Genomic DNA, 10,982 nt, shown 5'->3' with positions numbered 1-10,982 from the left:
TATATATACTGTAAATTGTAGAATTTGATCAATATTGTTTAATGAATACCTCGTATACCTTCATTTTTGTTTGTTATGCATTTACAGCATTTCTTGATTGATGAATAATATGTTAATGTTTTTTTTGCATGTAAAAGTTTTTTCTTACATTACTTATATATAAATATAATTTAAGTATTAGTACACTTCACATAAGTTTATAATAGTATTACTATATCTACATTTACATTTTAGTTTTTTAGTATGTTTATTTGTTTAATTTTCAGATTTCGATTTACTTGAATTTAAATAATAGTATATTTAAATTTTTGTATTCTACGTATTAGTAACTCTTTTTTTTTATTTCATTAATTTATGTATTAAATGTAGTTTACTGTTAAAACGTTTAATATTAGTTTACATTAATATTAGTCTCCATTAATATAAGTTTCCATTAGTATTAATTTATCTTTATTAACTGTTTAGTTTCTATAAAATTTTATTTTTTGATTTACAAGATTATATATTCTAATTTTTTTGACATATTTTTCACTCGTTTTTAAAATAATTATTACTTATTAATAATTATTTTTTCTACGTTTTTTTCTTTAATTTACTAAATTTCATTTTATTTTGCCAAATAAATAATATAATAAATAATTTGTGCTTTATGTTTTTACAATTTATCCTTTCCACTATTTTTCAGTGCCAAATTTAGACTACCCTTTACTTTGTGTCTTGAGAATTAAAAATTCAAATCTGTCATATTTTTACTAAGAGAAAACACACTTTGGCGTCTAATGACATAAACTGCTGTTTGTAGAAAATGCAACACCATGAAAGAATCATCAGAATCAAATGAAATTTAATGCAGAAACGACTTGTACTGATACAAATAAATGATGAAATTTTCAAAACAAAAGAAACAAATTAAGCGTTCGAAATCAGTATTTGGTGCAGCCACCACGCNTTCAAAAAGTGTTACTTATATTTTTTCAAAATAAATTTTAATCTGATTTTGAAACTATTTTTAATTTAGAATTGGTATTCCGATTTCTAAATAGTTTTATTTAATGTCATTCAAAGGTAGAATTGAATTGCTTAACTTTCGGGATTTGAATTCCTCTTACTTTATAGGTTGATGTTACTTTATAGGTTTTATAAGGTTTAATTGAATATTACTACAAATAAAATTTGTCACCAATTATTAGTTCTGTCAAAATTTTACTATCCTTGTAATGTTTTACTGAAGAATTACTTTAGTTGTAGTCAGAATATATTGTTAAAATTTTTAGCTAATCTTGTTCAATTGCAAAATTAAATTATTTTACTTGTAGATTTTTGATTTGTGTGCTATTGTTTAATTCAAAAAATGTAATTTTATTTTGAATTGTAAGTGATATTTTGAGCTAGAGTATTTTGTGCACTTGTACTTTTTTCTTTAAATACTTCTAATTACTCTACCCTTATTTTTAGTAAACTTAAAAGTAGTTTTGTTTCAATTCACTGTTGAGTTCTCTAGTAATTTTGTGCTGCTGTAACACGACTTAATTTTATTATTTAGGTTATTTAATTTATTTAGGTTAGGTTATTTATTTAATTACAACAGTTTTTTTATCTTTAGATTGAAGTTTTACTTAAATTAGTTCTTAAATTTGTATTGTATATGATTTTGTATTATTGCAATTAATTATAGTAAAATATTAGTATAATAATTTTTTTTATTTATTTTTCTTTTTGTTAATAATTTTTTTCTTATTTATTTTATTTTGTTTATTTATTTTATTTATTTAGTTAATTAATTTATTTATTTCTATTCATTTATAGATCCATTAATTTTGCTTAAATGTTAGAATATGATTTACTTTCTCTTTTATTGATATATATTTTATTTCATGTTTTCAATTTTAGTTTTGTGAAAGTTTATATGAATTTTTTAATTAGTTTTAGTTTAATTATTTTTATTTTATGTTAATTCTTCTTAGTTTATTGTTTAATTGTTGTTATTGTCTTAGTTTATTGTTTCTCGTGTATCATATAGAATTTGATTTCTTTTTGTTGAATTAAAATAAAACTTTTATCTTATGATTTTAAAATTCTTTTCCTTCATATTTTTTTTGTTTAGTTTTAATTTAGTATTTGTTCGCATCAGTAATGAGAAAAACTCTGCAGATTTTCTTGCAATTCTGAATGGTTTTAATGGAAATGAAAAAATAGCATCATCCGTAAAAAAAGAGTGATATTATCTCATTTATATAACAATTTTCTGAATGAAGGAACATTTTTCACTAAAAATTGCATTAACTGAAGTAATCTTCCTTCCTCAATGGCACGACAGCCCCGGGTGGGCCCTGGCCTTCTCAATCAACTTCCTCCAGGCCTGTCTCTGCCTGGCAGTTGTCTTCCAGTTTGAGACTTTTAAGACTGAAAAGTCTCTTTCCACGCAGTCGGCCCATCTCAGCTTTGGTCGACCTCTGGGCCTTGATCCGATGGGCTGAGCCGAAAAGATTATGTTTGTCGGACGCTCTCTGTTCATTCGAATGATGTGACCAGCCCATTTAATTCTTTGAATTTTTACATACTTGACAACATCAGGCTCTCTAAGGGCCCGATAGAGTTCTGAGTTTGAACGTCTGTACCAAGTACCATCAACTTGTTTGCCCCCAAAAATGGATCTTAGGATCCGACGTTCGAAGATTCCCAAGGAATTCTCATCTTTCTGTGTTGTTGTCCAAGTTTCTGAGGCATATGTTAGGATAGGTCTGATTAAGCATTTATAAATTAACAGTTTAGTATCTCTTTTTAGTAGGTTTGATTTTAAATATTTTTTTAATCCATAGAAACATTTACTTGCACTATTGATTCTTCTTTGTATTTCGGGTGCGATATTGCCATTAACGTTGACTTCAGAACCAAGATAAACAAAACTGTTTACTTTTTCAAACTTGTATTCACCAATTTGCAAGTGAGTTGTAGAATCAGTTATTTTGGTGCATTGCATGTACTTGGTTTTCTCCTGGTTAATAGTGAGATGCATTTTTTCTGCCTCTTTTTCCATGGATAGAAAGGCTTGCTTTAAGTCAGATTGTGTTCGAGCTATGATGTCAATGTCATCGGCAAAAGCGAAAATTTGGACAGACTTATGAAAGATATGTCCTCTGGTATTGATTCCTGAATCTCTGATAATTTTTTCTAATGCCAAATTGAAGAGTAGGCATGCCAAAGCATCGCCTTGCCTTACACCATTTTTTACCTCCATTGGTTCCGAGAAGTCATTTTGGATTTTAACTTTCTGCATGGTCTTACACAGTGTAAGTGTGGTGAGTCGTACAAGCTTGTCCGGGATATTGAATTCTCGCATAGCTTCAATGAGTCGCTTCCGGTTTACACTGTCGTAAGCAGTTTTGAAATCCACAAATAGGTGGTGGGTACCAATTCCAAATTCCCTGGTCTTTTCCAGAATCTGTCTTATGCAAAATATTTGGTCAGTTGTAGACCTGCCCTTCCTAAAACCGCACTGGTATTCACCAATGATGTTTTCTACATAGGGGCTAAGTCTGTTAAATAGAATTTTTGAAAAGACTTTATATGCAGTGCAGAGCATGCTGATATCCCGGTAGTTTGAACATTCAAGAATGTCTCCTTTTTTGTGTATAAGACAAACAGTGCTGTGTTTCCATTCTTCCGGGAGTATCTCTTTTTCCCATACTGATGTTAGAATATTATGTATGACCTTTTATGTATAGTAATCTTATCTAAAATAAATATTATTTTTCAAACTTATAACATTCATATGAATTACGCTGTTTTTTATTTATTTTTCTTTTATCACTTCGCTGCTTTTATTTTTTTTCTTCTGTATTTTCACTTTGAAATTTTATTAAATTGGATACTTTTATCGATGTATTATAGCAATTTAGAAAAGAAGAAGTTTCAGGTCAACCTTTTTTCGAACACTTTTTCTGTTTCCAAACATGACGTCGAATTTATAAGTTTTTATAATGAATTTAATCTACATTTACGCATCATAATTAAATAACATTTGGGAAATATCAGAAGGAAACAATATTAATTAACCCTTTATTTAACCCATCCTTCTTTTTTACTATCTACGAGAGATCATTAATAGCTAAGGCAGGTGTTTAACAGTTTACTACTAAGTAGAACTTTTTTTATGTCCAGACATCAGTAAAGCAACAACCTGGATTTTGCTTCACTGATAAGAAACAAAGGTCTCTGTAATCAATCTACAGTTTCAAAAAATTATAAATTTTAAAAAATTTAGTTTTAAATTAATATAGATAGAATTGTTTAATTCTGCAGAAAAATATTATTTAAAAAATATTGATTCGTTTTAGAGCAAAAAATTTTAGATTGTTAAATGATTTATAATTTCTGTTCATTTATTCAGAAAATGTACAAAAAGAAATTAGAGAAATATTTTAGAGAATTTTAAGCAATATTTCAATTATTTTCGGTGCATAGTTTTAATTTATGGTAAATAAATTTACAATATAAAAACAAAAGAACCGTCTTCCTCTTTACTACTTAGAAACGAAGGCCTTTGTTATCATTCCATAATTATAAAAAGAAATGTGTTATAAAGTTTCGTCATGAGAAGTGCAATTCAAGAATAATCAGTATTTATATTCAAACAAAAAAAATTACCCTTTTGAATTGTTAGCCCTTTTGATTCATGTCTGTTCTCATTCGCTTAAACGAGAAAAAGGTATTACAATTGTATGCATAGCAATATAAATAATGCAAGAACAAAATCGTATCTGGATTGGTTTTAAATGCTGCTCTATATATATGTTACGGTGAATGACCGAAATCTTGAGAATGTCGACTCTCACCGGTGAATGTCAACAATCACAATCGGACATTTACCAAAGGGACTATATAGCAGGGCTCGAAAAAACTCAGAAATTTTACCCGTCCCCGAGGACGGCTTGTCCAACAATATACCCGTCCTCCTTTGAAACTAACCCGTCGGTTCTAAATAAATAAAAATATAATTTTCTCTTTTTTATTACTAACATTTATATAAATTGCACAATGAATTAGTAGTTACTAGGATTACATTATACAGTAATAAAAGAAATACTAGGTTACTAATAGTAAAACCTAGTGAATACTAATACTAAAACCTCCTTAATGAAATAATTTATTTCTTTAATGAAATAATTTAAATAACAAAGGTCAAGTTATCTGTCAATTATCATGTCAATTTATCCAATAGTACTGCGTTTTTTAAATGAATCAAATATGACGTTTGCCAGTTCCACAATGAAGCCAATGATTTACGAAGGTTTCTGCACGGAAATCTGAAAGAGGTTTTCCATTAGGTAGATGTTCATAATTGCGGTTGATGCTTGTTGTTTAAGACCAGTACGTAATGTATTTTTTTTTTAATGTTTATTGCTGAAAAGCCCTTTTCAACAGCTGCAGAACTCCCTGACAGAGAAAACATCAATTCCACCATGCGCAGTATGTTGCTGTATTTCGAGATTAGAGGGTCATTTTAGAAGTGAGGAGCTAGACTCTTGTAAGATTACAAAAATTGAAAATATATCACGAGCATTAACGGGAAAATGACCGTCCGCGCGGACGTTGGATTCGAGAAATTTGTTGTCCGCGGGGTATTTTTGACCGCCGAGGACGGGCGGTTTTTCGAGCCGTTCTATATAGTCCCTTTGGTGAATGTCCGAAATATTTGTTATATCCAATTTTATATTAATTTATTCGTTTATGTTATTATATTTATTTGATATATTTATTCTATATTTTAATACTTACTGACGATGGATTAGAAGAAACACCAGTGTTTGGAGTATCGGGATATATACCGAGCAGTGGCACTTAACCTTAAAAAAACATCAGTGTAGGGTTAAAATATCGAATAAATGTAATTATATCCACGAATAAATTCCTATCAAATCGAATGTAATAAATATTTCGGACATTCACCAAAGCGACTATGTGATTGTCAACATTCACCGGTGAAAGTCAACAACCACCGATTTCGGTCATTCACCTTAACATATATATTAAAAAAAAATCCATAACTTCCAGTGAAGGAAGATAATTTTTTTTCCTTCCTTTTTGTTATTTACTAGACTAGAATTTTAATGTTTGAATTGAGTCTTCGGTATCAACCATTCTATGTAGGTACTCCATGAATCAATAGATAGCGCAATTAAAATTTTAATGAAAATTTCCACCTAACTTTCTTTTTACTTGCCACAATTAAGTATTTAAGTTGATTCTGATTATCAAAATACAATTCATTATAGTGCTAAAAACTTCAATATTGATGACAAGCATTCGTATTAAATAAAAATAATTAATTACTTAAAAGAGGAGAAAAGTGTTTGCTAATTCACTTTTTCAAAACGAAAATTAAAAACATTTTATCATGACAGACTTCATAATATGTAAAAGAAACTAGTAAATTATTTTTTTAAAATGGTTAATCATATTAGTAATTAAACATACAATAAATTCAAAATAACTTGTACATCTTGAATGCATAATTTTTTTTTTGTGTTTTTATTAATTGAAGGTTTATTGGCTATGTTTTTTTCTAGCCAGAATAATAACAAATGTGAAAACAATTTTGTTTTGTAAAAACTTGCTCATCAATTCACGATTAATAAATATACAATAATTCAGGTAAGTTTTGTTTTTAAACAGCCTATTCTATGAACTGTAGTGGTGCCATCTGTCAATCTATTAAGTAAAACATCGAAACGGCTCTATAATTTTATTTAACATAAACTTTATCTAATTATATCATGACTTCCTTATTATGAAAACTAAATTTAAACTTACAATACCTAAAATATGTAAATTTATACAATTTTACTCATGTTAGAAAAATAATTCTCATCTAAAGTAGCCATTCCTTTAATTAACTACTCATTTACTAATGATAATTGAAGTATGAGTATTTATAAAATTTTGCTGTGCAGTCACATAACAGTCATTCATCTAAAATAATTATTCATTTAAATATATCCCTAAAAACCAAAGGTTAATTTTTTTTAAACTGATTTATAAAACTTCGAGCTCAGCAGGATTATTTTCTCTTTTTTTAAATTTTTCACCCAATTGTAATTAACATAAAAAATTTTTTGTTTCAATTACTTAATACTTTAAATCACAGATAGTTAAAAACCCAGATAAATCCCATTGCTTTCATAAACTATGGTAACATTATTTAAGTAAATATGGTTGCTTGCTGTGTTAATTAATTTTAGTATGGAAACGAGCTTCCATATCAGTGGCATACATACACTCAGGCGCGTCCCCTGTATGATTTGTAAATTTAGATTTAGGCTTTACACAAATTTTTTAAAATTATAATATGGAACAAGAAACATTCTATTTTAATTTATAAAATTAATTTTAAATTAGCTTAATATCATTTAATAAGGAATTAATAATTCGAATGGAAAGGCGAAATCATAGCATTGTATACACTTTAAAGTGAAATTTATCTCATAGAGATAAGAGCTTGCACTGAATTAAAAAATCTTATAAAAAATATTTTTATTGCAATTCATTTAGTAAGGATACACAACCTTTTTTGACTGATGGTAATTTTAAATTAAACAACAGTGTTTCAGACACAATGCTATTTATCAGTCAACTTAGTAACATATTTGTAAAAATTAAATTCTTTTAAGCAAATTTATTCAAAGCCGAAGAATATCAAAATCTTACTTTGAAAAATAATATAAAGATTGGGAAAACTTGATGGTTTTTTTATTTTTTTTATCGCATCACGTAATACAAAAGGCATAAAATGAATTAATTAAAATGCTCTTGATTTGAAGTAAAAAATAGAAGAATATTTTGTAGAGCAATATAAATGAGGAATAATATTTTAATTCAAGAAATTAAATTGTTCTCATTTTTTTACTAAACATTTTTTTAACTTAACTCTATTTTCAAGAATGCTTTAATTTCAGAGGAAAGTAAAGTTTTATCACTAAGAGGAATTTTTTTTTTCTCTATTAAATTTGAAATTAAACTTGACATTTGTTTCAATGTCTAAATTTCAGAAGAAAAAGTATTCTTTTCGAAAAATAGCTTCTAAATTGCATTTTTTCTTTTTTTTTTGTTCTAAAATTACCAATTTAATTTTACTTTCACGAATGTCTAAAGTTCAGAACAAAAAAAGTAAATTATTCGCCCTCTCAATTAAAAATCGGAGTAAAATAAAGTTTTCAATTTTAAAAATAACTTCAAAGTTGACTTTTTTCTTTTTAATTATCAATTTAACTTGACTTTATTTTCATAAATGTGTAAATTTCAGAAGAGGCGATGCACATTATTCGCTTCCTTAAATTAATTTCAGGGAAAAATAAAGTTTCGTAATTAAAAAATCGCTTTTAAGTTGAAAAAAAAAATTGTTTTTTTCTCTATTTCTAATTTTAGATGGGGCGAAACTTATTATTGGCCCTATAATTAAGTTTCAAAAGAAAAAAAAAATTTTTTTTTGAAAATAACTTCAAAATGGAAAAAAAAGTAGTTTTTATTTTCTAAAATTACCAATTTTACCCTACTTAATTTTAGCTGCGAATGTTCTTCGCCCCCCTCACTAAAATTTCAGAGAGTGCGACTGTTCCCTCTGCCCCCCCCCCTCCCCTAGTTGGCACTCCAGGAAGTTGGGGTTATAGCAGACTAGTATAAACCGACCAATTACTTGTATTCTCCTTGTAATGATTAATGCATGCAATGGGGCGAAGATAATGGAATAAATTAATATTATGATAAAAAACAAGCAAATGTTGAAATAGAAAATTTATACGAAACCAATCGTTTAGAATTATGAAAAAAAATTCTGAAATTTCTCGTCATAATTTGGGTTAAACGAAGATCTGTTTACCAGATCCCCTCAGAACAAAGAAATAGGTTGAATATTTTCTTGAAAGCGGGTCTTTGACGGAAATTCGAGATTTAACTGTAAGCACAAAGAATTGATTGTTAAGAAAAATAATAGAGTTTTAAAAATTTAACTATCGACGCTTTCAATTAAAAAAATATATATGTATTTCTTTTCTCAAAAATTATATATATATATCTTTATATATAACCATCATAGGCTAGGATACTCAAGGCTGATGGGGGGGGGGAGATTTTCGACATTTCGAACGTAGTATCAACTTTCACATTCACGAAAAACCTTTATCAAAAAGGACTTTTTATCAAATGTTAATTATTTTTATTACTTAGAAATTTGGGCGAAATTGGACAAATATTTTCAGAAATATCAAATTTTAGCTTCAGGACAATTATTCGATACATTTCGTTCTAAAAGATTCCAACTTTTATACTGCCCTGCAGACCAATATATTCGGACCCTATTTCCTAGATAGTAGCTACTCCCAATATTTGAGCGTCAAGAATCCAAATGCTTCGAAAGAAGTGGTATGTTTATTCAAGAGAAAGCGCGTTTTCTCGTCCAATTTCATAACTCGTGAAAATTGCTAAGAATCTATAAATATAAGAAAATACTTTTTACTCGGCCTTTCATCAAGGAAACTGCGGTTTTTTAATAGGTAAATGGAGCCCAACAAAAATTCCAAATCTTTTTTTTTTTAAGAAAGAAAAAAATAGAATAGCCGAAAACTTTTTTTTATCTAATTAATAGTTTCAGTGAATTATAAATATTTTTATTAAACGCTGCAGATGCCATGAAGCAGTGTTCCCCAACCTTTTTATCACCACGGACCTGTCAACGTTAGATAATTTCATCGCGGCCCGCCAGGGGAGGGGAGGCGCTAATTGCTTATATTTTAGATTATTTTGATTTATTAATTTTAATTTAATTGTATTTAAACATGCCTTAAAAATAAAATACAGTTACACAAAATAAATATAAAGGATTTTAACTAACTAGAACGTTAAATCAATGAGAACCCTGAGCTTGTTTCTTTACAATGAGACGGTTCCATCTGGGGGTAATTGAAGACAATAATACGTAATATAACTGGGGGTAAATACGTTACAAACATTAAAAAATTTATGCCGCTACCGTCGGGGGCGCCTTTTATTTAAATCGATAAAATTTTAATGGAACACCGATATTTTTAATTTGGGGTATAAACCTAGGAATTTAAATTTAGTTTCAATGAAATGGGCAGCTTGGTACCATTTGATCCACGGACCGGGGATAGGGGAACACTGCCATAAAGGATATAAAATCGTATTTTCTCTAGAGCCTCATACATATAAAACATATTTTCCCTAGAGCAGCGTTTCCCAATTTATTCCGGATACAGAACTCGAAATCATTCATGTGGCAGAACACCTATGTAATAAACAAAGAGAGACTACCATTAACTTTGAAATGAAGAATTGATTTTTGTAATTGCTTTAACATTGTTAATATTAAAATTAGGTGCTGTGTCAGATGGACGAACTCTTCTGGACTTGTTCTAAATTTGTATTTAGTTTATGCATGAACTGAAAATGAATAAAATAAGCCGAATTTCAGGAAGAAAAAAACAAACAAATTATACAAACATTGAAAATGGCTATTGGAGAAACACTTTTCTTTACAATTAAATTTGTTTACTTTCTTAGTATTAAAAGTTTGTTGGACACTACTAGTGCATTTATTTAAAAAAATCGCAGGAAGCTTAAGTGGTATGATATCACTTAATTAAAAACTTCATTTGTTTTAAAACTATACTGATTAGAAATAACATTCGACATATTTCACGCTCTCAAAAATAGGCGCTCAATTTCAAGACTTGCCAGACGCAAATGAAAAGAAAAACAGCTCATTTGAATTAACATTAAGTTACCAATGAAAAATGAAGGGGAAAAACAAAACTACAAAAACTATTTTGAAAACAGCGAACTTTTTCAGTGACAATTTGCTTGAATAACTTAGAAGAAATAATCAAAATATTAAATAAATAGTGATTAGGTATAAATATAATTGTAGCTTTCAAAAATTTTTACTAATTGAATTTTATTTTATAACC

Source organism: Parasteatoda tepidariorum, chromosome 3 (assembly GCF_043381705.1).
Source record: "Parasteatoda tepidariorum isolate YZ-2023 chromosome 3, CAS_Ptep_4.0, whole genome shotgun sequence".
Classification (NCBI taxonomy): Eukaryota; Metazoa; Arthropoda; class Arachnida; order Araneae; family Theridiidae; genus Parasteatoda; species Parasteatoda tepidariorum.
This window is presented reverse-complemented; position numbering follows the sequence as displayed.